Here is a 26,759-nt window from a genome sequence, read left to right as displayed (position 1 = left end):
GGAAGAGTGAAAGACGCGCACGTTCATTTTCAGAGCTCCTAGACCTTCCTATAAGAAGTTAGCCAAAAAGTAGCTTCGAAAAACGCTTAGGTTAAGTTTCAGAGTTGCTTCTAATGTACCAAAGCTGGACTTAGACATAATTTCACTCTCACAACATTATGGCTGGTTGGAGACAGTCCGAACCACAAGTACCGGGTCCATGGTTCTGGCCGTATACTGGGGGGACGGGGACGACTCCCATTAACCCCTGACTATACCGGGGATACGCTTATCACAATGCCTTTCTGGTCTGTGCTGAAGCAGGGCATTCTGGCAGGCAAGTGGCTTGACCTTTATTAGTGAGCCTGGTTACCTCCTCTGGAACCACAGACTTAGAAATCGCCAGCTCATATACAGTGCATAAAATATATTTATATATATACCCTTATACACCATTTTAATAAAAAATATCACAAAATTCTTCTAAGTCCCTCGGGAAGAGTGAAAGACGCGCACGTTCATTTTCAGAGCTCCTAGACCTTCCTATAAGAAGTTAGCCAAAAAGTAGCTTCGAAAAACGCTTAGGTTAAGTTTCAGAGTTGCTTCTAATGTACCAAAGCTGGACTTAGACATAATGTCACTCTCACAACATTATGGCTGGTTGGAGACAGTCCAAACCACAAGTACCGGGTCCATGGTTCTGGCCGTATACTGGGGGGACGGGGACGACTCCCATTAACCCCTGACTATACCGGGGATACGCTTATCACAATGCCTTTCTGGTCTGTGCTGAAGCAGGGCATTCTGGCAGCCAAGTGGCTTGACCTTTATTAGTGAGCCTGGTTACCCCCTCTCGGAACCACAGACTTAGAAATCGCCAGCTCATATACAGTGCATAAAATATATTTATATATATACCCTTATACACCATTTTAATAAAAAATATCACAAAATTCTTCTAATTCCCTCGGAAAGAGTGAAAGACGCGCACGTTCATTTTCAGAGCTCCTAGACCTTCCTATAAGAAGTTAGCCAAAAAGTAGCTTCGAAAAACGCTTAGGTTAAGTTTCAGAGTTGCTTCTAATGTACCAAAGCTGGACTTAGACATAATTTCACTCTCACAACATAATGGCTGGTTGGAGACAGTCCGAACCACAAGTACCGGGTCCATGGTTCTGGCCGTATACTGGGGGGACGGGGACGACTCCCATTAACCCCTGACTATACCGGGGATACGCTTATCACAATGCCTTTCTGGTCTGTGCTGAAGCAGGGCATTCTGGCAGCCAAGTGGCTTGACCTTTATTAGTGAGCCTGGTTACTCCCTCTCGGAACCACAGACTTAGAAATCGCCAGCTCATATACAGTGCATAAAATATATTTATATATATACCCTTATACACCATTTTAATAAAAAATATCACAAAATTCTTCTAAGTCTCTCGGGAAGAGTGAAAGACGCGCACGTTCATTTTCAGAGCTCCTAGACCTTCCTATAAGAAGTTAGCCAAAAAGTAGCTTCGAAAAACGCTTAGGTTAAGTTTCAGAGTTGCTTCTAATGTACCAAAGCTGGACTTAGACATAATTTCACTCTCACAACATTATGGCTGGTTGGAGACAGTCCGAACCACAAGTACCGGGTCCATGGTTCTGGCCGTATACTGGGGGGACGGGGACGACTCCCATTAACCCCTGACTATACCGGGGATACGCTTATCACAATGCCTTTCTGGTCTGTGCTGAAGCAGGGCATTCTGGCAGGCAAGTGGCTTGACCTTTATTAGTGAGCCTGGTTACCCCCTCTGGAACCACAGACTTAGAAATCGCCAGCTCATATACAGTGCATAAAATATATTTATATATATACCCTTATACACCATTTTAATAAAAAATATCACAAAATTCTTCTAAGTCCCTCGGGAAGAGTGAAAGACGCGCACGTTCATTTTCAGAGCTCCTAGACCTTCCTATAAGAAGTTAGCCAAAAAGTAGCTTCGAAAAACGCTTAGGTTAAGTTTCAGAGTTGCTTCTAATGTACCAAAGCTGGACTTAGACATAATGTCACTCTCACAACATTATGGCTGGTTGGAGACAGTCCAAACCACAAGTACCGGGTCCATGGTTCTGGCCGTATACTGGGGGGACGGGGACGACTCCCATTAACCCCTGACTATACCGGGGATACGCTTATCACAATGCCTTTCTGGTCTGTGCTGAAGCAGGGCATTCTGGCAGCCAAGTGGCTTGACCTTTATTAGTGAGCCTGGTTACCCCCTCTCGGAACCACAGACTTAGAAATCGCCAGCTCATATACAGTGCATAAAATATATTTATATATATACCCTTATACACCATTTTAATAAAAAATATCACAAAATTCTTCTAATTCCCTCGGAAAGAGTGAAAGACGCGCACGTTCATTTTCAGAGCTCCTAGACCTTCCTATAAGAAGTTAGCCAATTGTAGCTTCGAAAAACGCTTAGGTTAAGTTTCAGAGTTGCTTCTAATGTACCAAAGCTGGACTTAGATATAATTTCACTCTCACAACATTATGGCTGGTTGGAGACAGTCCGAACCACAAGTACCGGGTCCATGGTTCTGGCCGTATACTGGGGGGACGGGGACGACTCCCATTAACCCCTGACTATACCGGGGATACGCTTATCACAATGCCTTTCTGGTCTGTGCTGAAGCAGGGCATTCTGGCAGCCAAGTGGCTTGACCTTTATTAGTGAGCCTGGTTACCCCCTCTCGGAACCACAGACTTAGAAATCGCCAGCTCATATACAGTGCATAAAATATATTTATATATATACCCTTATACACCATTTTAATAAAAAAATATCACAAAATTCTTCTAAGTCTCTCGGGAAGAGTGAAAGACGCGCACGTTTATTTTCAGAGCTCCTAGACCTTCCTATAAGAAGTTAGCCAAAAAGTAGCTTCGAAAAACGCTTAGGTTAAGTTTCAGAGTTGCTTCTAATGTACCAAAGCTGGACTTAGACATAATTTCACTCTCACAACATTATGGCTGGTTGGAGACAGTCCGAACCACAAGTACCGGGTCCATGGTTCTGGCCGTATACTGGGGGGACGGGGACGACTCCCATTAACCCCTGACTATACCGGGGATACGCTTATCACAATGCCTTTCTGGTCTGTGCTGAAGCAGGGCATTCTGGCAGCCAAGTGGCTTGACCTTTATTAGTGAGCCTGGTTACCCCCTCTGGAACCACAGACTTAGAAATCGCCAGCTCATATACAGTGCATAAAATATATTTATATATATACCCTTATACACCATTTTAATAAAAAATATCACAAAATTCTTCTAAGTACCTCGGGAAGAGTGAAAGACGCGCACGTTCATTTTCAGAGCTCCTAGACCTTCCTATAAGAAGTTAGCCAAAAAGTAGCTTCGAAAAACGCTTAGGTTAAGTTTCAGAGTTGCTTCTAATGTACCAAAGCTGGACTTAGACATAATGTCACTCTCACAACATTATGGCTGGTTGGAGACAGTCCGAACCACAAGTACCGGGTCCATGGTTCTGGCCGTATACTGGGGGGACGGGGACGACTCCCATTAACCCCTGACTATACCGGGGATACGCTTATCACAATGCCTTTCTGGTCTGTGCTGAAGCAGGGCATTCTGGCAGCCAAGTGGCTTGACCTTTATTAGTGAGCCTGGTTACCCCCTCTCGGAACCACAGACTTAGAAATCGCCAGCTCATATACAGTGCATAAAATATATTTATATATATACCCTTATACACCATTTTAATAAAAAAATATCACAAAATTCTTCTAAGTCTCTCGGGAAGAGTGAAAGACGCGCACGTTCATTTTCAGAGCTCCTAGACCTTCCTATAAGAAGTTAGCCAAAAAGTAGCTTCGAAAAACGCTTAGGTTAAGTTTCAGAGTTGCTTCTAATGTACCAAAGCTGGACTTAGACATAATTTCACTCTCACAACATTATGGCTGGTTGGAGACAGTCCGAACCACAAGTACCGGGTCCATGGTTCTGGCCGTATACTGGGGGGACGGGGACGACTCCCATTAACCCCTGACTATACCGGGGATACGCTTATCACAATGCCTTTCTGGTCTGTGCTGAAGCAGGGCATTCTGGCAGGCAAGTGGCTTGACCTTTATTAGTGAGCCTGGTTACCCCCTCTGGAACCACAGACTTAGAAATCGCCAGCTCATATACAGTGCATAAAATATATTTATATATATACCCTTATACACCATTTTAATAAAAAATATCACAAAATTCTTCTAAGTCCCTCGGGAAGAGTGAAAGACGCGCACGTTCATTTTCAGAGCTCCTAGACCTTCCTATAAGAAGTTAGCCAAAAAGTAGCTTCGAAAAACGCTTAGGTTAAGTTTCAGAGTTGCTTCTAATGTACCAAAGCTGGACTTAGACATAATGTCACTCTCACAACATTATGGCTGGTTGGAGACAGTCCGAACCACAAGTACCGGGTCCATGGTTCTGGCCGTATACTGGGGGGACGGGGACGACTCCCATTAACCCCTGACTATACCGGGGATACGCTTATCACAATGCCTTTCTGGTCTGTGCTGAAGCAGGGCATTCTGGCAGGCAAGTGGCTTGACCTTTATTAGTGAGCCTGGTTACCCCCTCTCGGAACCACAGACTTAGAAATCGCCAGCTCATATACAGTGCATAAAATATATTTATATATATACCCTTATACACCATTTTAATAAAAAATATCACAAAATTCTTCTAAGTACCTCGGGAAGAGTGAAAGACGCGCACGTTCATTTTCAGAGCTCCTAGACCTTCCTATAAGAAGTTAGCCAAAAAGTAGCTTCGAAAAACGCTTAGGTTAAGTTTCAGAGTTGCTTCTAATGTACCAAAGCTGGACTTAGACATAATGTCACTCTCACAACATTATGGCTGGTTGGAGACAGTCCGAACCACAAGTACCGGGTCCATGGTTCTGGCCGTATACTGGGGGGACGGGGACGACTCCCATTAACCCCTGACTATACCGGGGATACGCTTATCACAATGCCTTTCTGGTCTGTGCTGAAGCAGGGCATTCTGGCAGGCAAGTGGCTTGACCGTTATTAGTGAGCCTGGTTACCCCCTCTGGAACCACAGACTTAGAAATCGCCAGCTCATATACAGTGCATAAAATATATTTATATATATACCCTTATACACCATTTTAATAAAAAATATCACAAAATTCTTCTAAGTCCCTCGGGAAGAGTGAAAGACGCGCACGTTCATTTTCAGAGCTCCTAGACCTTCCTATAAGAAGTTAGCCAAAAAGTAGCTTCGAAAAACGCTTAGGTTAAGTTTCAGAGTTGCTTCTAATGTACCAAAGCTGGACTTAGACATAATGTCACTCTCACAACATTATGGCTGGTTGGAGACAGTCCGAACCACAAGTACCGGGTCCATGGTTCTGGCCGTATACTGGGGGGACGGGGACGACTCCCATTAACCCCTGACTATACCGGGGATACGCTTATCACAATGCCTTTCTGGTCTGTGCTGAAGCAGGGCATTCTGGCAGCCAAGTGGCTTGACCTTTATTAGTGAGCCTGGTTACCCCCTCTCGGAACCACAGACTTAGAAATCGCCAGCTCATATACAGTGCATAAAATATATTTATATATATACCCTTATACACCATTTTAATAAAAAATATCACAAAATTCTTCTAAGTCCCTCGGGAAGAGTGAAAGACGCGCACGTTCATTTTCAGAGCTCCTAGACCTTCCTATAAGAAGTTAGCCAAAAAGTAGCTTCGAAAAACGCTTAGGTTAAGTTTCAGAGTTGCTTCTAATGTACCAAAGCTGGACTTAGACATAATGTCACTCTCACAACATTATGGCTGGTTGGAGACAGTCCGAACCACAAGTACCGGGTCCATGGTTCTGGCCGTATACTGGGGGGACGGGGACGACTCCCATTAACCCCTGACTATACCGGGGATACGCTTATCACAATGCCTTTCTGGTCTGTGCTGAAGCAGGGCATTCTGGCAGCCAAGTGGCTTGACCTTTATTAGTGAGCCTGGTTACCCCCTCTCGGAACCACAGACTTAGAAATCGCCAGCTCATATACAGTGCATAAAATATATTTATATATATACCCTTATACACCATTTTAATAAAAAAATATCACAAAATTCTTCTAAGTCTCTCGGGAAGAGTGAAAGACGCGCACGTTCATTTTCAGAGCTCCTAGACCTTCCTATAAGAAGTTAGCCAAAAAGTAGCTTCGAAAAACGCTTAGGTTAAGTTTCAGAGTTGCTTCTAATGTACCAAAGCTGGACTTAGACATAATTTCACTCTCACAACATTATGGCTGGTTGGAGACAGTCCGAACCACAAGTACCGGGTCCATGGTTCTGGCCGTATACTGGGGGGACGGGGACGACTCCCATTAACCCCTGACTATACCGGGGATACGCTTATCACAATGCCTTTCTGGTCTGTGCTGAAGCAGGGCATTCTGGCAGGCAAGTGGCTTGACCTTTATTAGTGAGCCTGGTTACCCCCTCTGGAACCACAGACTTAGAAATCGCCAGCTCATATACAGTGCATAAAATATATTTATATATATACCCTTATACACCATTTTAATAAAAAATATCACAAAATTCTTCTAAGTCCCTCGGGAAGAGTGAAAGACGCGCACGTTCATTTTCAGAGCTCCTAGACCTTCCTATAAGAAGTTAGCCAAAAAGTAGCTTCGAAAAACGCTTAGGTTAAGTTTCAGAGTTGCTTCTAATGTACCAAAGCTGGACTTAGACATAATGTCACTCTCACAACATTATGGCTGGTTGGAGACAGTCCGAACCACAAGTACCGGGTCCATGGTTCTGGCCGTATACTGGGGGGACGGGGACGACTCCCATTAACCCCTGACTATACCGGGGATACGCTTATCACAATGCCTTTCTGGTCTGTGCTGAAGCAGGGCATTCTGGCAGCCAAGTGGCTTGACCTTTATTAGTGAGCCTGGTTACCCCCTCTCGGAACCACAGACTTAGAAATCGCCAGCTCATATACAGTGCATAAAATATATTTATATATATACCCTTATACACCATTTTAATAAAAAAATATCACAAAATTCTTCTAAGTCTCTCGGGAAGAGTGAAAGACGCGCACGTTCATTTTCAGAGCTCCTAGACCTTCCTATAAGAAGTTAGCCAAAAAGTAGCTTCGAAAAACGCTTAGGTTAAGTTTCAGAGTTGCTTCTAATGTACCAAAGCTGGACTTAGACATAATTTCACTCTCACAACATTATGGCTGGTTGGAGACAGTCCGAACCACAAGTACCGGGTCCATGGTTCTGGCCGTATACTGGGGGGACGGGGACGACTCCCATTAACCCCTGACTATACCGGGGATACGCTTATCACAATGCCTTTCTGGTCTGTGCTGAAGCAGGGCATTCTGGCAGGCAAGTGGCTTGACCTTTATTAGTGAGCCTGGTTACCCCCTCTGGAACCACAGACTTAGAAATCGCCAGCTCATATACAGTGCATAAAATATATTTATATATATACCCTTATACACCATTTTAATAAAAAATATCACAAAATTCTTCTAAGTCCCTCGGGAAGAGTGAAAGACGCGTACGTTCATTTTCAGAGCTCCTAGACCTTCCTATAAGAAGTTAGCCAAAAAGTAGCTTCGAAAAACGCTTAGGTTAAGTTTCAGAGTTGCTTCTAATGTACCAAAGCTGGACTTAGACATAATGTCACTCTCACAACATTATGGCTGGTTGGAGACAGTCCGAACCACAAGTACCGGGTCCATGGTTCTGGCCGTATACTGGGGGGACGGGGACGACTCCCATTAACCCCTGACTATACCGGGGATACGCTTATCACAATGCCTTTCTGGTCTGTGCTGAAGCAGGGCATTCTGGCAGCCAAGTGGCTTGACCTTTATTAGTGAGCCTGGTTACCCCCTCTCGGAACCACAGACTTAGAAATCGCCAGCTCATATACAGTGCATAAAATATATTTATATATATACCCTTATACACCATTTTAATAAAAAAATATCACAAAATTCTTCTAAGTCTCTCGGGAAGAGTGAAAGACGCGCACGTTCATTTTCAGAGCTCCTAGACCTTCCTATAAGAAGTTAGCCAAAAAGTAGCTTCGAAAAACGCTTAGGTTAAGTTTCAGAGTTGCTTCTAATGTACCAAAGCTGGACTTAGACATAATTTCACTCTCACAACATTATGGCTGGTTGGAGACAGTCCGAACCACAAGTACCGGGTCCATGGTTCTGGCCGTATACTGGGGGGACGGGGACGACTCCCATTAACCCCTGACGATACCGGGGATACGCTTATCACAATGCCTTTCTGGTCTGTACTGAAGCAGGGCATTCTGGCAGGCAAGTGGCTTGACCTTTATTAGTGAGCCTGGTTACCCCCTCTCGGAACCACAGACTTAGAAATCGCCAGCTCATATACAGTGCATAAAATATATTTATATATATACCCTTATACACCATTTTAATAAAAAATATCACAAAATTCTTCTAAGTCCCTCGGGAAGAGTGAAAGACGCGCACGTTCATTTTCAGAGCTCCTAGACCTTCCTATAAGAAGTTAGCCAAAAAGTAGCTTCGAAAAACGCTTAGGTTAAGTTTCAGAGTTGCTTCTAATGTACCAAAGCTGGACTTAGACATAATGTCACTCTCACAACATTATGGCTGGTTGGAGACAGTCCGAACCACAAGTACCGGGTCCATGGTTCTGGCCGTATACTGGGGGGACGGGGACGACTCCCATTAACCCCTGACTATACCGGGGATACGCTTATCACAATGCCTTTCTGGTCTGTGCTGAAGCAGGGCATTCTGGCAGGCAAGTGGCTTGACCGTTATTAGTGAGCCTGGTTACCCCCTCTGGAACCACAGACTTAGAAATCGCCAGCTCATATACAGTGCATAAAATATATTTATATATATACCCTTATACACCATTTTAATAAAAAATATCACAAAATTCTTCTAAGTCCCTCGGGAAGAGTGAAAGACGCGCACGTTCATTTTCAGAGCTCCTAGACCTTCCTATAAGAAGTTAGCCAAAAAGTAGCTTCGAAAAACGCTTAGGTTAAGTTTCAGAGTTGCTTCTAATGTACCAAAGCTGGACTTAGACATAATGTCACTCTCACAACATTATGGCTGGTTGGAGACAGTCCGAACCACAAGTACCGGGTCCATGGTTCTGGCCGTATACTGGGGGGACGGGGACGACTCCCATTAACCCCTGACTATACCGGGGATACGCTTATCACAATGCCTTTCTGGTCTGTGCTGAAGCAGGGCATTCTGGCAGCCAAGTGGCTTGACCTTTATTAGTGAGCCTGGTTACCCCCTCTCGGAACCACAGACTTAGAAATCGCCAGCTCATATACAGTGCATAAAATATATTTATATATATACCCTTATACACCATTTTAATAAAAAATATCACAAAATTCTTCTAAGTCCCTCGGGAAGAGTGAAAGACGCGCACGTTCATTTTCAGAGCTCCTAGACCTTCCTATAAGAAGTTAGCCAAAAAGTAGCTTCGAAAAAAGCTTAGGTTAAGTTTCAGAGTTGCTTCTAATGTACCAAAGCTGGACTTAGACATAATGTCACTCTCACAACATTATGGCTGGTTGGAGACAGTCCGAACCACAAGTACCGGGTCCATGGTTCTGGCCGTATACTGGGGGGACGGGGACGACTCCCATTAACCCCTGACTATACCGGGGATACGCTTATCACAATGCCTTTCTGGTCTGTGCTGAAGCAGGGCATTCTGGCAGCCAAGTGGCTTGACCTTTATTAGTGAGCCTGGTTACCCCCTCTCGGAACCACAGACTTAGAAATCGCCAGCTCATATACAGTGCATAAAATATATTTATATATATACCCTTATACACCATTTTAATAAAAAAATATCACAAAATTCTTCTAAGTCTCTCGGGAAGAGTGAAAGACGCGCACGTTCATTTTCAGAGCTCCTAGACCTTCCTATAAGAAGTTAGCCAAAAAGTAGCTTCGAAAAACGCTTAGGTTAAGTTTCAGAGTTGCTTCTAATGTACCAAAGCTGGACTTAGACATAATTTCACTCTCACAACATTATGGCTGGTTGGAGACAGTCCGAACCACAAGTACCGGGTCCATGGTTCTGGCCGTATACTGGGGGGACGGGGACGACTCCCATTAACCCCTGACTATACCGGGGATACGCTTATCACAATGCCTTTCTGGTCTGTGCTGAAGCAGGGCATTCTGGCAGGCAAGTGGCTTGACCTTTATTAGTGAGCCTGGTTACCCCCTCTCGGAACCACAGACTTAGAAATCGCCAGCTCATATACAGTGCATAAAATATATTTATATATATACCCTTATACACCATTTTAATAAAAAATATCACAAAATTCTTCTAAGTCCCTCGGGAAGAGTGAAAGACGCGCACGTTCATTTTCAGAGCTCCTAGACCTTCCTATAAGAAGTTAGCCAAAAAGTAGCTTCGAAAAACGCTTAGGTTAAGTTTCAGAGTTGCTTCTAATGTACCAAAGCTGGACTTAGACATAATGTCACTCTCACAACATTATGGCTGGTTGGAGACAGTCCGAACCACAAGTACCGGGTCCATGGTTCTGGCCGTATACTGGGGGGACGGGGACGACTCCCATTAACCCCTGACTATACCGGGGATACGCTTATCACAATGCCTTTCTGGTCTGTGCTGAAGCAGGGCATTCTGGCAGCCAAGTGGCTTGACCTTTATTAGTGAGCCTGGTTACCCCCTCTCGGAACCACAGACTTAGAAATCGCCAGCTCATATACAGTGCATAAAATATATTTATATATATACCCTTATACACCATTTTAATAAAAAATATCACAAAATTCTTCTAATTCCCTCGGAAAGAGTGAAAGACGCGCACGTTCATTTTCAGAGCTCCTAGACCTTCCTATAAGAAGTTAGCCAAAAAGTAGCTTCGAAAAACGCTTAGGTTAAGTTTCAGAGTTGCTTCTAATGTACCAAAGCTGGACTTAGACATAATTTCACTCTCACAACATAATGGCTGGTTGGAGACAGTCCGAACCACAAGTACCGGGTCCATGGTTCTGGCCGTATACTGGGGGGACGGGGACGACTCCCATTAACCCCTGACTATACCGGGGATACGCTTATCACAATGCCTTTCTGGTCTGTGCTGAAGCAGGGCATTCTGGCAGCCAAGTGGCTTGACCTTTATTAGTGAGCCTGGTTACTCCCTCTCGGAACCACAGACTTAGAAATCGCCAGCTCATATACAGTGCATAAAATATATTTATATATATACCCTTATACACCATTTTAATAAAAAATATCACAAAATTCTTCTAAGTCTCTCGGGAAGAGTGAAAGACGCGCACGTTCATTTTCAGAGCTCCTAGACCTTCCTATAAGAAGTTAGCCAAAAAGTAGCTTCGAAAAACGCTTAGGTTAAGTTTCAGAGTTGCTTCTAATGTACCAAAGCTGGACTTAGACATAATTTCACTCTCACAACATTATGGCTGGTTGGAGACAGTCCGAACCACAAGTACCGGGTCCATGGTTCTGGCCGTATACTGGGGGGACGGGGACGACTCCCATTAACCCCTGACTATACCGGGGATACGCTTATCACAATGCCTTTCTGGTCTGTGCTGAAGCAGGGCATTCTGGCAGGCAAGTGGCTTGACCTTTATTAGTGAGCCTGGTTACCCCCTCTGGAACCACAGACTTAGAAATCGCCAGCTCATATACAGTGCATAAAATATATTTATATATATACCCTTATACACCATTTTAATAAAAAATATCACAAAATTCTTCTAATTCCCTCGGAAAGAGTGAAAGACGCGCACGTTCATTTTCAGAGCTCCTAGACCTTCCTATAAGAAGTTAGCCAAAAAGTAGCTTCGAAAAACGCTTAGGTTAAGTTTCAGAGTTGCTTCTAATGTACCAAAGCTGGACTTAGACATAATTTCACTCTCACAACATTATGGCTGGTTGGAGACAGTCCGAACCACAAGTACCGGGTCCATGGTTCTGGCCGTATACTGGGGGGACGGGGACGACTCCCATTAACCCCTGACTATACCGGGGATACGCTTATCACAATGCCTTTCTGGTCTGTGCTGAAGCAGGGCATTCTGGCAGGCAAGTGGCTTGACCTTTATTAGTGAGCCTGGTTACCCCCTCTGGAACCACAGACTTAGAAATCGCCAGCTCATATACAGTGCATAAAATATATTTATATATATACCCTTATACACCATTTTAATAAAAAATATCACAAAATTCTTCTAAGTCCCTCGGGAAGAGTGAAAGACGCGCACGTTCATTTTCAGAGCTCCTAGACCTTCCTATAAGAAGTTAGCCAAAAAGTAGCTTCGAAAAACGCTTAGGTTAAGTTTCAGAGTTGCTTCTAATGTACCAAAGCTGGACTTAGACATAATGTCACTCTCACAACATTATGGCTGGTTGGAGACAGTCCAAACCACAAGTACCGGGTCCATGGTTCTGGCCGTATACTGGGGGGACGGGGACGACTCCCATTAACCCCTGACTATACCGGGGATACGCTTATCACAATGCCTTTCTGGTCTGTGCTGAAGCAGGGCATTCTGGCAGCCAAGTGGCTTGACCTTTATTAGTGAGCCTGGTTACCCCCTCTCGGAACCACAGACTTAGAAATCGCCAGCTCATATACAGTGCATAAAATATTTTTATATATATACCCTTATACACCATTTTAATAAAAAATATCACAAAATTCTTCTAATTCCCTCGGAAAGAGTGAAAGACGCGCACGTTCATTTTCAGAGCTCCTAGACCTTCCTATAAGAAGTTAGCCAATTGTAGCTTCGAAAAACGCTTAGGTTAAGTTTCAGAGTTGCTTCTAATGTACCAAAGCTGGACTTAGATATAATTTCACTCTCACAACATTATGGCTGGTTGGAGACAGTCCGAACCACAAGTACCGGGTCCATGGTTCTGGCCGTATACTGGGGGGACGGGGACGACTCCCATTAACCCCTGACTATACCGGGGATACGCTTATCACAATGCCTTTCTGGTCTGTGCTGAAGCAGGGCATTCTGGCAGCCAAGTGGCTTGACCTTTATTAGTGAGCCTGGTTACCCCCTCTCGGAACCACAGACTTAGAAATCGCCAGCTCATATACAGTGCATAAAATATATTTATATATATACCCTTATACACCATTTTAATAAAAAAATATCACAAAATTCTTCTAAGTCTCTCGGGAAGAGTGAAAGACGCGCACGTTTATTTTCAGAGCTCCTAGACCTTCCTATAAGAAGTTAGCCAAAAAGTAGCTTCGAAAAACGCTTAGGTTAAGTTTCAGAGTTGCTTCTAATGTACCAAAGCTGGACTTAGACATAATTTCACTCTCACAACATTATGGCTGGTTGGAGACAGTCCGAACCACAAGTACCGGGTCCATGGTTCTGGCCGTATACTGGGGGGACGGGGACGACTCCCATTAACCCCTGACTATACCGGGGATACGCTTATCACAATGCCTTTCTGGTCTGTGCTGAAGCAGGGCATTCTGGCAGCCAAGTGGCTTGACCTTTATTAGTGAGCCTGGTTACCCCCTCTGGAACCACAGACTTAGAAATCGCCAGCTCATATACAGTGCATAAAATATATTTATATATATACCCTTATACACCATTTTAATAAAAAATATCACAAAATTCTTCTAAGTCCCTCGGGAAGAGTGAAAGACGCGCACGTTCATTTTCAGAGCTCCTACACCTTCCTATAAGAAGTTAGCCAAAAAGTAGCTTCGAAAAACGCTTAGGTTAAGTTTCAGAGTTGCTTCTAATGTACCAAAGCTGGACTTAGACATAATTTCACTCTCACAACATTATGGCTGGTTGGAGACAGTCCGAACCACAAGTACCGGGTCCATGGTTCTGGCTGTATACTGGGGGGACGGGGACGACTCCCATTAACCCCTGACTATACCGGGGATACGCTTATCACAATGCCTTTCTGGTCTGTGCTGAAGCAGGGCATTCTGGCAGCCAAGTGGCTTGACCTTTATTAGTGAGCCTGATTACCCCCTCTCGGAACCACAGACTTAGAAATCGCCAGCTCATATACAGTGCATAAAATATATTTATATATATACCCTTATACACCATTTTAATAAAAAATATCACAAAATTCTTCTAAGTCCCTCGGGAAGAGTGAAAGACGCGCACGTTCATTTTCAGAGCTCCTAGACCTTCCTATAAGAAGTTAGCCAAAAAGTAGCTTCGAAAAACGCTTAGGTTAAGTTTCAGAGTTGCTTCTAATGTACCAAAGCTGGACTTAGACATAATGTCACTCTCACAACATTATGGCTGGTTGGAGACAGTCCGAACCACAAGTACCGGGTCCATGGTTCTGGCCGTATACTGGGGGGACGGGGACGACTCCCATTAACCCCTGACTATACCGGGGATACGCTTATCACAATGCCTTTCTGGTCTGTGCTGAAGCAGGGCATTCTGGCAGCCAAGTGGCTTGACCTTTATTAGTGAGCCTGGTTACCCCCTCTCGGAACCACAGACTTAGAAATCGCCAGCTCATATACAGTGCATAAAATATATTTATATATATACCCTTATACACCATTTTAATAAAAAATATCACAAAATTCTTCTAAGTCTCTCGGGAAGAGTGAAAGACGCGCACGTTCATTTTCAGAGCTCCTAGACCTTCCTATAAGAAGTTAGCTAAAAAGTAGCTTCGAAAAACGCTTAGGTTAAGTTTCAGAGTTGCTTCTAATGTACCAAAGCTGGACTTAGACATAATTTCACTCTCACAACATTATGGCTGGTTGGAGACAGTCCGAACCACAAGTACCGGGTCCATGGTTCTGGCCGTATACTGGGGGGACGGGGACGACTCCCATTAACCCCTGACTATACCGGGGATACGCTTATCACAATGCCTTTCTGGTCTGTGCTGAAGCAGGGCATTCTGGCAGCCAAGTGGCTTGACCTTTATTAGTGAGCCTGGTTACCCCCTCTCGGAACCACAGACTTAGAAATCGCCAGCTCATATACAGTGCATAAAATATATTTATATATATACCCTTATACACCATTTTAATAAAAAATATCACAAAATTCTTCTAAGTCTCTCGGGAAGAGTGAAAGACGCGCACGTTCATTTTCAGAGCTCCTAGACCTTCCTATAAGAAGTTTGCCAAAAAGTAGCTTCGAAAAACGCTTAGGTTAAGTTTCAGAGTTGCTTCTAATGTACCAAAGCTGGACTTAGACATAATTTCACTCTCACAACATTATGGCTGGTTGGAGACAGTCCGAACCACAAGTACCGGGTCCATGGTTCTGGCCGTATACTGGGGGGACGGGGACGACTCCCATTAACCCCTGACTATACCGGGGATACGCTTATCACAATGCCTTTCTGGTCTGTGCTGAAGCAGGGCATTCTGGCAGCCAAGTGGCTTGACCTTTATTAGTGAGCCTGGTTACCCCCTCTCGGAACCACAGACTTAGAAATCGCCAGCTCATATACAGTGCATAAAATATATTTATATATATACCCTTATACACCATTTTAATAAAAAATATCACAAAATTCTTCTAAGTCTCTCGGGAAGAGTGAAAGACGCGCACGTTCATTTTAAGAGCTCCTAGACCTTCCTATAAGAAGTTAGCTAAAAAGTAGCTTCGAAAAACGCTTAGGTTAAGTTTCAGAGTTGCTTCTAATGTACCGAAGCTGGACTTAGACATAATTTCACTCTCACAACATTATGGCTGGTTGGAGACAGTCCGAACCACACGTACCGGGTCCATGGTTCTGGCCGTATACTGGGGGGACGGGGACGACTCCCATTAACCCCTGACTATACCGGGGATACGCTTATCACAATGCCTTTCTGGTCTGTGCTGAAGCAGGGCATTCTGGCAGGCAAGTGGCTTGACCTTTATTAGTGAGCCTGGTTACCCCCTCTCGGAACCACAGACTTAGAAATCGCCAGCTCATATACAGTGCATAAAATATATTTATATATATACCCTTATACACCATTTTAATAAAAAATATCACAAAATTCTTCTAAGTACCTCGGGAAGAGTGAAAGACGCGCACGTTCATTTTCAGAGCTCCTAGACCTTCCTATAAGAAGTTAGCCAAAAAGTAGCTTCGAAAAACGCTTAGGTTAAGTTTCAGAGTTGCTTCTAATGTACCAAAGCTGGACTTAGACATAATGTCACTCTCACAACATTATGGCTGGTTGGAGACAGTCCGAACCACAAGTACCGGGTCCATGGTTCTGGCCGTATACTGGGGGGACGGGGACGACTCCCATTAACCCCTGACTATACCGGGGATACGCTTATCACAATGCCTTTCTGGTCTGTGCTGAAGCAGGGCATTCTGGCAGCCAAGTGGCTTGACCTTTATTAGTGAGCCTGGTTACCCCCTCTCGGAACCACAGACTTAGAAATCGCCAGCTCATATACAGTGCATAAAATATATTTATATATATACCCTTATACACCATTTTAATAAAAAAATATCACAAAATTCTTCTAAGTCTCTCGGGAAGAGTGAAAGACGCGCACGTTCATTTTCAGAGCTCCTAGACCTTCCTATAAGAAGTTAGCCAAAAAGTAGCTTCGAAAAACGCTTAGGTTAAGTTTCAGAGTTGCTTCTAATGTACCAAAGCTGGACTTAGACATAATTTCACTCTCACAACATTATGGCTGGTTGGAGACAGTCCGAACCACAAGTACCGGGTCCATGGTTCTGGCCGTATACTGGGGGGACGGGGACGACTCCCATTAACCCCTGACTATACCGGGGATACGCTTATCACAATGCCTTTCTGGTCTGTGCTGAAGCAGGGCATTCTGGCAGGCAAGTGGCTTGACCTTTATTAGTGAGCCTGGTTACCCCCTCTGGAACCACAGACTTAGAAATCGCCAGCTCATATACAGTGCATAAAATATATTTATATATATACCCTTATACACCATTTTAATAAAAAAATATCACAAAATTCTTCTAAGTCTCTCGGGAAGAGTGAAAGACGCGCACGTTCATTTTCAGAGCTCCTAGACCTTCCTATAAGAAGTTAGCTAAAAAGTAGCTTCGAAAAACGCTTAGGTTAAGTTTCAGAGTTGCTTCTAATGTACCAAAGCTGGACTTAGACATAATTTCACTCTCACAACATTATGGCTGGCTGGAGACAGTCCGAACCACAAGTACCGGGTCCATGGTTCTGGCCGTATACTGGGGGGACGGGGACGACTCCCATTAACCCCTGACTATACCGGGGATACGCTTATCACAATGCCTTTCTGGTCTGTGCTAAGCAGGGCATTCTGGCAGCCAAGTGGCTTGACCTTTATTAGTGAGCCTGGTTACCCCCTCTCGGAACCACAGACTTAGAAATCGCCAGCTCATATACAGTGCATAAAATATATTTATATATATACCCTTATACACCATTTTAATAAAAAATATCACAAAATTCTTCTAAGTCTCTCGGGAAGAGTGAAAGACGCGCACGTTCATTTTCAGAGCTCCTAGACCTTCCTATAAGAAGTTAGCTAAAAAGTAGCTTCGAAAAACGCTTAGGTTAAGTTTCAGAGTTGCTTCTAATGTACCAAAGCTGGACTTAGACATAATTTCACTCTCACAACATTATGGCTGGTTGGAGACAGTCCGAACCACAAGTACCGGGTCCATGGTTCTGGCCGTATACTGGGGGGACGGGGACGACTCCCATTAACCCCTGACTATACCGGGGATACGCTTATCACAATGCCTTTCTGGTCTGTGCTGAAGCAGGGCATTCTGGCAGGCAAGTGGCTTGACCTTTATTAGTGAGCCTGGTTACCCCCTCTGGAACCACAGACTTAGAAATCGCCAGCTCATATACAGTGCATAAAATATATTTATATATATACCCTTATACACCATTTTAATAAAAAATATCACAAAATTCTTCTAAGTCCCTCGGGAAGAGTGAAAGACGCGCACGTTCATTTTCAGAGCTCCTAGACCTTCCTATAAGAAGTTAGCCAAAAAGTAGCTTCGAAAAACGCTTAGCTTAAGTTTCAGAGTTGCTTCTAATGTACCAAAGCTGGACTTAGACATAATGTCACTCTCACAACATTATGGCTGGTTGGAGACAGTCCGAACCACAAGTACCGGGTCCATGGTTCTGGCCGTATACTGGGGGGACGGGGACGACTCCCATTAACCCCTGACTATACCGGGGATACGCTTATCACAATGCCTTTCTGGTCTGTGCTGAAGCAGGGCATTCTGGCAGCCAAGTGGCTTGACCTTTATTAGTGAGCCTGGTTACCCCCTCTCGGAACCACAGACTTAGAAATCGCCAGCTCATATACAGTGCATAAAATATATTTATATATATACCCTTATACACCATTTTAATAAAAAATATCACAAAATTCTTCTAATTCCCTCGGAAAGAGTGAAAGACGCGCACGTACATTTTCAGAGCTCCTAGACCTTCCTATAAGAAGTTAGCCAAAAAGTAGCTTCGAAAAACGCTTAGGTTAAGTTTCAGAGTTGCTTCTAATGTACCAAAGCTGGACTTAGACATAATTTCACTCTCACAACATTATGGCTGGTTGGAGACAGTCCGAACCACAAGTACCGGGTCCATGGTTCTGGCCGTATACTGGGGGGACGGGGACGACTCCCATTAACCCCTGACTATACCGGGGATACGCTTATCACAATGCCTTTCTGGTCTGTGCTGAAGCAGGGCATTCTGGCAGGCAAGTGGCTTGACCTTTATTAGTGAGCCTGGTTACCCCCTCTGGAACCACAGACTTAGAAATCGCCAGCTCATATACAGTGCATAAAATATATTTATATATATACCCTTATACACCATTTTAATAAAAAAATATCACAAAATTCTTCTAAGTCTCTCGGGAAGAGTGAAAGACGCGCACGTTCATTTTCAGAGCTCCTAGACCTTCCTATAAGAAGTTAGCTAAAAAGTAGCTTCGAAAAACGCTTAGGTTAAGTTTCAGAGTTGCTTCTAATGTACCAAAGCTGGACTTAGACATAATTTCACTCTCACAACATTATGGCTGGTTGGAGACAGTCCGAACCACAAGTACCGGGTCCATGGTTCTGGCCGTATACTGGCGGGACGGGGACGACTCCCATTAACCCCTGACTATACCGGGGATACGCTTATCACAATGCCTTTCTGGTCTGTGCTGAAGCAGGGCATTCTGGCAGCCAAGTGGCTTGACCTTTATTAGTGAGCCTGGTTACCCCCTCTCGGAACCACAGACTTAGAAATCGCCAGCTCATATACAGTGCATAAAATATATTTATATATATACCCTTATACACCATTTTAATAAAAAAATATCACAAAATTCTTCTAAGTCTCTCGGGAAGAGTGAAAGACGCGCACGTTCATTTTCAGAGCTCCTAGACCTTCCTATAAGAAGTTAGCCAAAATGTAGCTTCGAAAAACGCTTAGGTTAAGTTTCAGAGTTGCTTCTAATGTACCAAAGCTGGACTTAGAAATAATTTCACTCTCACAACATTATGGCTGGTTGGAGACAGTCCGAACCACAAGTACCGGGTCCATGGTTCTGGCCGTATACTGGGGGGACGGGGACGACTCCCATTAACCCCTGACTATACCGGGGATACGCTTATCACAATGCCTTTCTGGTCTGTGCTGAAGCAGGGCATTCTGGCAGGCAAGTGGCTTGACCTTTATTAGTGAGCCTGGTTACCCCCTCTGGAACCACAGACTTAGAAATCGCCAGCTCATATACAGTGCATAAAATATATTTATATATATACCCTTATACACCATTTTAATAAAAAATATCACAAAATTCTTCTAAGTACCTCGGGAAGAGTGAAAGACGCGCACGTTCATTTTCAGAGCTCCTAGACCTTCCTATAAGAAGTTAGCCAAAAAGTAGCTTCGAAAAACGCTTAGGTTAAGTTTCAGAGTTGCTTCTAATGTACCAAAGCTGGACTTAGACATAATGTCACTCTCACAACATTATGGCTGGCTGGAGACAGTCCGAACCACAAGTACCGGGTCCATGGTTCTGGCCGTATACTGGGGGGACGGGGACGACTCCCATTAACCCCTGACTATACCGGGGATACGCTTATCACAATGCCTTTCTGGTCTGTGCTGAAGCAGGGCATTCTGGCAGCCAAGTGGCTTGACCTTTATTAGTGAGCCTGGTTACCCCCTCTCGGAACCACAGACTTAGAAATCGCCAGCTCATATACAGTGCATAAAATATATTTATATATATACCCTTATACACCATTTTAATAAAAAATATCACAAAATTCTTCTAAGTCCCTCGGGAAGAGTGAAAGACGCGCACGTTCATTTTCAGAGCTCCTACACTTTCCTATAAGAAGTTAGCCAAAAAGTAGCTTCGAAAAACGTTTAGGTTAAGTTTCAGAGTTGCTTCTAATGTACCAAAGCTGGACGTAGACATAATGTCACTCTCACAACATTATGGCTGGTTGGAGACAGTCCGAACCACAAGTACCGGGTCCATGGTTCTGGCCGTATACTGGGGGGACGGGGACGACTCCCATTAACCCCTGACTATACCGGGGATACGCTTATCACAATGCCTTTCTGGTCTGTGCTGAAGCAGGGCATTCTGGCAGCCAAGTGGCTTGACCTTTATTAGTGAGCCTGGTTACCCCCTCTCGGAACCACAGACTTAGAAATCGCCAGCTCATATACAGTGCATAAAATATATTTATATATATACCCTTATACACCATTTTAATAAAAAATATCACAAAATTCTTCTAAGTCTCTCGGGAAGAGTGAAAGACGCGCACGTTCATTTTCAGAGCTCCTAGACCTTCCTATAAGAAGTTAGCTAAAAAGTAGCTTCGAAAAACGCTTAGGTTAAGTTTCAGAGTTGCTTCTAATGTACCAAAGCTGGACTTAGACATAATTTCACTCTCACAACATTATGGCTGGTTGGAGACAGTCCGAACCACAAGTACCGGGTCCATGGTTCTGGCCGTATACTGGCGGGACGGGGACGACTCCCATTAACCCCTGACTATACCGGGGATACGCTTATCACAATGCCTTTCTGGTCTGTGCTGAAGCAGGGCATTCAGGCAGCCAAGTGGCTTGACCTTTATTAGTGAGCCTGGTTACCCCCTCTCGGAACCACAGACTTAGAAATCGCCAGCTCATATACAGTGCATAAAATATATTTATATATATACCCTTATACACCATTTTAATAAAAAAATATCACAAAATTCTTCTAAGTCTCTCGGGAAGAGTGAAAGACGCGCACGTTCATTTTCAGAGCTCCTAGACCTTCCTATAAGAAGTTAGCCAAAATGTAGCTTCGAAAAACGCTTAGGTTAAGTTTCAGAGTTGCTTCTAATGTACCAAAGCTGGACTTAGACATAATTTCACTCTCACAACATTATGGCTGGTTGGAGACAGTCCGAACCACAAGTACCGGGTCCATGGTTCTGGCCGTATACTGGGGGGACGGGGACGACTTCCATTAACCCCTGACTATACCGGGGATACGCTTATCACAATGCCTTTCTGGTCTGTGCTGAAGCAGGGCATTCTGGCAGGCAAGTGGCTTGACCTTTATTAGTGAGCCTGGTTACCCCCTCTGGAACCACAGACTTAGAAATCGCCAGCTCATATACAGTGCATAAAATATATTTATATATATACCCTTATACACCATTTTAATAAAAAATATCACAAAATTCTTCTAAGTCCCTCGGGAAGAGTGAAAGACGCGCACGTTCATTTTCAGAGCTCCTAGACCTTCCTATAAGAAGTTAGCCAAAAAGTAGCTTCGAAAAACGCTTAGGTTAAGTTTCAGAGTTGCTTCTAATGTACCAAAGCTGAACTTAGACATAATGTCACTCTCACAACATTATGGCTGGCTGGAGACAGTCCGAACCACAAGTACCGGGTCCATGGTTCTGGCCGTATACTGGGGGGACGGGGACGACTCCCATTAACCCCTGACTATACCGGGGATACGCTTATCACAATGCCTTTCTGGTCTGTGCTAAGCAGGGCATTCTGGCAGCCAAGTGGCTTGACCTTTATTAGTGAGCCTGGTTACCCCCTCTCGGAACCACAGACTTAGAAATCGCCAGCTCATATACAGTGCATAAAATATATTTATATATATACCCTTATACACCATTTTAATAAAAAATATCACAAAATTCTTCTAAGTCTCTCGGGAAGAGTGAAAGACGCGCACGTTCATTTTCAGAGCTCCTAGACCTTCCTATAAGAAGTTAGCTAAAAAGTAGCTTCGAAAAACGCTTAGGTTAAGTTTCAGAGTTGCTTCTAATGTACCAAAGCTGGACTTAGACATAATTTCACTCTCACAACATTATGGCTGGTTGGAGACAGTCCGAACCACAAGTACCGGGTCCATGGTTCTGGCCGTATACTGGGGGGACGGGGACGACTCCCATTAACCCCTGACTATACCGGGGATACGCTTATCACAATGCCTTTCTGGTCTGTGCTGAAGCAGGGCATTCTGGCAGGCAAGTGGCTTGACCTTTATTAGTGAGCCTGGTTACCCCCTCTGGAACCACAGACTTAGAAATCGCCAGCTCATATACAGTGCATAAAATATATTTATATATATACCCTTATACACCATTTTAATAAAAAATATCACAAAATTCTTCTAAGTCCCTCGGGAAGAGTGAAAGACGCGCACGTTCATTTTCAGAGCTCCTAGACTTTCCTATAAGAAGTTAGCCAAAAAGTAGCTTCGAAAAACGCTTAGGTTAAGTTTCAGAGTTGCTTCTAATGTACCAAAGCTGGACGTAGACATAATGTCACTCTCACAACATTATGGCTGGTTGGAGACAGTCCGAACCACAAGTACCGGGTCCATGGTTCTGGCCGTATACTGGGGGGACGGGGACGACTCCCATTAACCCCTGACTATACCGGGGATACGCTTATCACAATGCCTTTCTGGTCTGTGCTGAAGCAGGGCATTCTGGCAGCCAAGTGGCTTGACCTTTATTAGTGAGCCTGGTTACCCCCTCTCGGAACCACAGACTTAGAAATCGCCAGCTCATATACAGTGCATAAAATATATTTATATATATACCCTTATACACCATTTTAATAAAAAAATATCACAAAATTCTTCTAAGTCTCTCGGGAAGAGTGAAAGACGCGCACGTTCATTTTCAGAGCTCCTAGACCTTCCTATAAGAAGTTAGCCAAAAAGTAGCTTCGAAAAACGCTTAGGTTAAGTTTCAGAGTTGCTTCTAATGTACCAAAGCTGGACTTAGACATAATTTCACTCTCACAACATTATGGCTGGTTGGAGACAGTCCGAACCACAAGTACCGGGTCCATGGTTCTGGCCGTATACTGGCGGGACGGGGACGACTCCCATTAACCCCTGACTATACCGGGGATACGCTTATCACAATGCCTTTCTGGTCTGTGCTGAAGCAGGGCATTCTGGCAGCCAAGTGGCTTGACCTTTATTAGTGAGCCTGGTTACCCCCTCTCGGAACCACAGACTTAGAAATCGCCAGCTCATATACAGTGCATAAAATATATTTATATATATATACCCTTATACACCATTTTAATAAAAAAATATCACAAAATTCTTCTAAGTCTCTCGGGAAGAGTGAAAGACGCGCACGTTCATTTTCAGAGCTCCTAGACCTTCCTATAAGAAGTTAGCCAAAAAGTAGCTTCGAAAAACGCTTAGGTTAAGTTTCAGAGTTGCTTCTAATGTACCAAAGCTGGACTTAGACATAATTTCACTCTCACAACATTATGGCTGGTTGGAGACCGTCCGAACCACAAGTACCGGGTCCATGGTTCTGGCCGTATACTGGGGGGACGGGGACGACTCCCATTAACCCCTGACTATACCGGGGATACGCTTATCACAATGTCTTTCTGGTCTGTGCTGAAGCAGGGCATTCTGGCAGCCAAGTGGCTTGACCTTTATTAGTGAGCCTGGTTACCCCCTCTGGAACCACAGACTTAGAAATCGCCAGCTCATATACAGTGCATAAAATATATTTATATATATACCCTTATACACCATTTTAATAAAAAATATCACAAAATTCTTCTAAGTCCCTCGGGAAGAGTGAAAGACGCGCACGTTCATTTTCAGAGCTCCTAGACCTTCCTATAAGAAGTTAGCCAAAAAGTAGCTTCGAAAAACGCTTAGGTTAAGTTTCAGAGTTGCTTCTAATGTACCAAAGCTGGACTTAGACATAATTTCACTCTCACAACATTATGGCTGGTTGGAGACAGTCCGAACCACAAGTACCGGGTCCATGGTTCTGGCCGTATACTGGCGGGACGGGGACGACTCCCATTAACCCCTGACTATACCGGGGATACGCTTATCACAATGCCTTTCTGGTCTGTGCTGAAGCAGGGCATTCTGGCAGCCAAGTGGCTTGACCTTTATTAGTGAGCCTGGTTACCCCCTCTCGGAACCACAGACTTAGAAATCGCCAGCTCATATACAGTGCATAAAATATATTTATATATATACCCTTATACACCATTTTAATAAAAAAATATCACAAAATTCTTCTAAGTCTCTCGGGAAGAGTGAAAGACGCGCACGTTCATTTTCAGAGCTCCTAGACCTTCCTATAAGAAGTTAGCCAAAAAGTAGCTTCGAAAAACGCTTAGGTTAAGTTTCAGAGTTGCTTCTAATGTACCAAAGCTGGACTTAGACATAATTTCACTCTCACAACATTATGGCTGGTTGGAGACAGTCCGAACCACAAGTACCGGGTCCATGGTTCTGGCCGTATACTGGGGGGACGGGGACGACTCCCATTAACCCCTGACTATACCGGGGATACGCTTATCACAATGTCTTTCTGGTCTGTGCTGAAGCAGGGCATTCTGGCAGCCAAGTGGCTTGACCTTTATTAGTGAGCCTGGTTACCCCCTCTGGAACCACAGACTTAGAAATCGCCAGCTCATATACAGTGCATAAAATATATTTATATATATACCCTTATACACCATTTTAATAAAAAATATCACAAAATTCTTCTAAGTCCCTCGGGAAGAGTGAAAGACGCGCACGTTCATTTTCAGAGCTCCTAGACCTTCCTATAAGAAGTTAGCCAAAAAGTAGCTTCGAAAAACGCTTAGGTTAAGTTTCAGAGTTGCTTCTAATGTACCAAAGCTGGACTTAGACATAATTTCACTCTCACAACATTATGGCTGGTTGGAGACAGTCCGAACCACAAGTACCGGGTCCATGGTTCTGGCCGTATACTGGCGGGACGGGGACGACTCCCATTAACCCCTGACTATACCGGGGATACGCTTATCACAATGCCTTTCTGGTCTGTGCTGAAGCAGGGCATTCAGGCAGCCAAGTGGCTTGACCTTTATTAGTGAGCCTGGTTACCCCCTCTCGGAACCACAGACTTAGAAATCGCCAGCTCATATACAGTGCATAAAATATATTTATATATACCCTTATACACCATTTTAATAAAAAAATATCACAAAATTCTTCTAAGTCTCTCGGGAAGAGTGAAAGACGCGCACGTTCATTTTCAGAGCTCCTAGACCTTCCTATAAGAAGTTAGCCAAAAAGTAGCTTCGAAAAACGCTTAGGTTAAGTTTCAGAGTTGCTTCTAATGTACCAAAGCTGGACTTAGACATAATTTCACTCTCACAACATTATGGCTGGTTGGAGACAGTCCGGACCACAAGTACCGGGTCCATGGTTCTGGCCGTATACTGGGGGGACGGGGACGACTCCCATTAACCCCTGACTATACCGGGGATACGCTTATCACAATGTCTTTCTGGTCTGTGCTGAAGCAGGGCATTCTGGCAGCCAAGTGGCTTGACCTTTATTAGTGAGCCTGGTTACCCCCTCTGGAACCACAGACTTAGAAATCGCCAGCTCATATACAGTGCATAAAATATATTTATATATATACCCTTATACACCATTTTAATAAAAAATATCACAAAATTCTTCTAAGTCCCTCGGGAAGAGTGAAAGACGCGCACGTTCATTTTCAGAGCTCCTAGACCTTCCTATAAGAAGTTAGCCAAAAAGTAGCTTCGAAAAACGCTTAGGTTAAGTTTCAGAGTTGCTTCTAATGTACCAAAGCTGGACTTAGAAATAATTTCACTCTCACAACATTATGGCTGGTTGGAGACAGTCCGAACCACAAGTACCGGGTCCATGGTTCTGGCCGTATACTGGGGGGACGGGGACGACTCCCATTAACCCCTGACTATACCGGGGATACGCTTATCACAATGCCTTTCTGGTCTGTGCTGAAGCAGGGCATTCTGGCAGGCAAGTGGCTTGACCTTTATTAGTGAGCCTGGTTACCCCCTCTGGAACCACAGACTTAGAAATCGCCAGCTCATATACAGTGCATAAAATATATTTATATATATACCCTTATACACCATTTTAATAAAAAATATCACAAAATTCTTCTAAGTACCTCGGGAAGAGTGAAAGACGCGCACGTTCATTTTCAGAGCTCCTAGACCTTCCTATAAGAAGTTAGCCAAAAAGTAGCTTCGAAAAACGCTTAGGTTAAGTTTCAGAGTTGCTTCTAATGTACCAAAGCTGGACGTAGACATAATGTCACTCTCACAACATTATGGCTGGTT

Source organism: Ascaphus truei, unplaced genomic scaffold (assembly GCF_040206685.1).
Source record: "Ascaphus truei isolate aAscTru1 unplaced genomic scaffold, aAscTru1.hap1 HAP1_SCAFFOLD_81, whole genome shotgun sequence".
NCBI lineage: Eukaryota > Metazoa > Chordata > Amphibia > Anura > Ascaphidae > Ascaphus > Ascaphus truei.
This window is presented reverse-complemented; position numbering follows the sequence as displayed.